This window comes from Neopelma chrysocephalum, unplaced genomic scaffold (genome assembly GCF_003984885.1).
Source record: "Neopelma chrysocephalum unplaced genomic scaffold, ASM398488v2 Primary Assembly neopelma1_95900, whole genome shotgun sequence".
Taxonomy (NCBI): Eukaryota; Metazoa; Chordata; class Aves; order Passeriformes; family Pipridae; genus Neopelma; species Neopelma chrysocephalum.
Genome location: NW_020924551.1, coordinates 1 through 3,414, shown reverse-complemented (window position 1 = coordinate 3,414; position 3,414 = coordinate 1). Strand labels below are relative to the sequence as shown.

Genomic DNA, 3,414 nt, shown 5'->3' with positions numbered 1-3,414 from the left:
GGAAGGTGGCATTGTCCCCAGGAAGGTAACAGTGTCCCTGGAAGGGTGGGTGGGTCACTGGTAAGGTGGCAGCATCCTCAGGAGGGTGGTGATGTCTCCAGGAAGGTGACTGTATCACTGGCAGGGCAGAACTGGCCACAGAGAGGTTGTGCTGGCCCCAGGAAGGTGGCAATGGCCCCAGGCAGATGGCAGTGTCCCCAGGAAGGTGGCAACACCCCTGTGAGGGTGGCCATGTACTCAGGAAGGTGGTGATGTCTCTGGAAAAGTGGAACTGTGCTGAGGAAGGTGGTTATGAGCCCGGGAATGTAGTCGGGCACTTGGCTATGTCCCTTGGAAGTTGGCAGTGTCCCCAGGAAGGTGGCATTGTCCCTGGGAAGCCCCATGAGCCTGTGCTGCTGTTCCTGCCGTTCCTGCTGTTCTGACCTTGATGTCCCTGGGCTTTGTTGGTGTCGCGTGTCCCACCCCCCGCCCCGTGTCCCTGCAGCAGTGGGGGCTGTTGGAGAGGCACAGTCAGAGGGATGCTTTGGGAATGGCCAGGTGACATCAGGGACACCGAGGGACACAGGGGCTGGGCAAGTGCGGGGTCAGGAAGCCCCCACGGGGTCTGGTGGGGCAGAGGGCTCTGTCCCTGTGTGCCCGTCCTGCCCGCAGGGGGTGGGACAGCGCGGGCAGCACTGAGCCCCGGGCACTCTGTGGGGCAGAGCACTCCCCAGGGACTGCCACCTGCCTTTGGGTGGCACCAGCATTGCTGTGGCTCTGGAACTGCACCCTGGCACTGCACCCTGGCATGGGTGCAGCCCTGACATCACAACCTGGCATTGCCCCTGGCACGGGGGCAGCTCCCCTGCCATGTGCCCTCAGGAGCTCCTGCCCACCTGGGGTTGCTCCGCTCTCAGCAAGGGACATGGTGACATGGTGACATGGTCACCCTCTGTCATCACACAGCCTCGCCCTGCGGGTCCCCTGGGAGGGGCGGGGCAGCTGGTGTCACCACCGGCTCGGGTGGGGTGGCATGGAGCGGGGTGACATCCCTGGTGGTGGCACTAACACGGTGCCAGCCCCGGCGGGTGTCCTGCCCCCGAGCCCCCGCCGCAGTGTCCCCCATCACTGTGCCCTCCCGCAGGTCTGCTCCGTTTTGAGGTCCCCTCCCTCCACGTCCCCCCGGATGCTGCCCAGTGCCGGGACCCGCCGGAGGCAGCGCAGAGACTCTCGGGGCCGAGCCTGACCCCCCGGCAGGAGGAGGAGGAGGAGGAATCAGAGAGCACAGCCCTATGACAGTGTCCCTGTCCCCAAGCTCATCCGTGCGGCACCCCGGGGCCAGCACCGGCCACCGGCACCGAGGGCCACGGGCGCGCCAGTTTTGGGTGGCAAAGCGCCCGGTTTGGGGGCGGTCGCTGTTCTTTATTTCATTTTTTTTCGCCTTATCCAGACTTTGCCTTTCGACCGGGTGCCTGCACCCCCCGCCCCGCAGCACCCACCGTCCTGGGGCGACGCCACCACCTCCTCCGTGCCCCGGCGGCGGGTGCCACTGGGCACCAGCCAGGTGACAACGAGCTCGCCGGCGCTTTGCAGTGGGATTTCGTTCCTTCGGCTTCTTCCCCCACCGCTTGTTTGCCGGAGCAGGATGGGACCTGACCAGCAATAACCTGGGCACGTGCAGGATGTGGCCCCCCCCCGGGCTCTCGGGGTGCTGGCGGGTGAGGGTGCACGTCCCTTGGCACCCGCTGTCCCTGTGGGTTGGTGGCTTTGGTCGTGCATGCACAGACAAATTAACCTTTTATCCTTTCCAGAGAGAGAAGATTCTATATATATATATATCGGCAGAGATATATATATATTATATATTTGTATATATAGAGAGAGAAACTATAGAGAGATTTGTTTTATTTGGAGCCATTCCCGCCCAGCCGGTGCGAGAGGGAGGATGGAAATGGCAGCGCTTCGCCCCCGCCCCGCTCGCGCCGTGCCCCTCGCCCCAGGTGGGCACCCGGGGGGCACCAGCACCCCGAAGCAATCAATAAATCCAATAAATCCGTGTGCCACTCGCTGAGAACTGCCCGGAGGCACCGGCGTTTGCTTCCTGCCCCGGCAGCACCGGGCCGGCTTTAACCGGGGCTGTGGGGGGAGGATTTGGGGTGGAGGAGGGTCGGGGTGGGGTTAGTGAGGGATGTCCTGGTCCTGGTCCCATGAGATGGGGCAATACCAGGCATGGAGTAGTCCCAGCCTGGATTCGGAGTGGTGCCAGCGTGGATTTGGGGTGGTCCTGGACTGGAATTCAGGTGGTCCTGGACTGGATTTGTACCGACTGATGGATTTAGGTCATGGGCTCTTGGAAGGCACTTTGCTGTAGGAAATGGGGTTTAATGAGGGTTGGAGGGATAAAATGATGGGGATTTTGCTTTGTGTGGGATGTCATTGTTCTGGTTCCATGGGATGAGGCAGCATTTAACCTGGGCTGGTCCCAGCCTGGATTTTGGGCTGGTTCCAGCCCGGCACTGGATTGGTGCCCACTGCTGGATTTAGGACTCGAGCTGTGAGAGGCACTTTGGTGTAGGAAGTGGGATTTAGTGGTTGAATAAGCTGATGGGGTTTGCTGTGTGCATGTTGTTGTGCTCCCCGTCCCACAGGATGGGGCAGCACCAGGCTTGGGGTGGTCCCAGCCCAGATTCGGGGTGGTGGGTTTAGGACAGAGACTCTCAGAGGGCTGTAGGAAGTGGGGTTTAGGGTGGGTTTGGGTGATAAAATGATGGTTTGATGCTTTATGTGGGCTGTCATGGGCCTGGTCCCATGGAATGGGGCAGCTTCAGGCTTGGGGTGGTCACTCTTATTGGGGCTCCCACCCCCTCCCAGCTGCAGTTGGGTGTAGGGCCAGGGGTCCTGTCCATGTCACTGCCAGCACCCATGGGTGCCCCAGGGAACCTGCCATGCCCAAGGCTGCTGTGTGCCTGGGTGACAACATGGGTCAAGCAGGGTGACAGCCACAGCACCAGCAGTGGCACAGCAAGGGCCTTGGGCTGGAACAGCCCTCCAGCAAGGAATAGTCTCCTCCACCTTCCTCCTCCCCCTCCTCCACCTTGACCCAATCCTAATTCCATCTCTACCTCCATCTCCACTTCTCTCCATCTCTGTTCCTGTCTCATCACCTCCACCTCCATCCATCTCATCCCCCCTACCTCCTGCACTTCCACCTTCCTCTTCTTCACCTCTACTCCAATCCCACCTCCTCCACATCCATCTCTGTCTCCTCCACCCTCCATGTCCACTTACAGCACCCTCTTCCTCTCCTCCGCTTGTACATCCATCTCCTGCAGCTCCATCCTGATCCCCCCTCCTCCACCTCTCTCTTCCACCTCCATCTTCTCCATCTCCACCTTGATCCCACCTCCTCCACCTCCATCCCTGCCTTACTGTGGC

General features: G+C 61.1%; 1 long non-coding RNA gene across 1 annotated transcript; it reads left to right on the top strand.

The window, feature by feature from the left end:
• The first annotated feature begins 6 nt into the window (after positions 1-6).
• On the top strand, positions 7-2,053 carry LOC113981042. Its single transcript, XR_003538305.1, has 3 exons — positions 7-105; positions 186-205; positions 338-2,053. It is a non-coding gene; the product is annotated as an uncharacterized LOC113981042 (long non-coding RNA).
• The last annotated feature ends 1,361 nt before the right edge of the window (positions 2,054-3,414 follow it).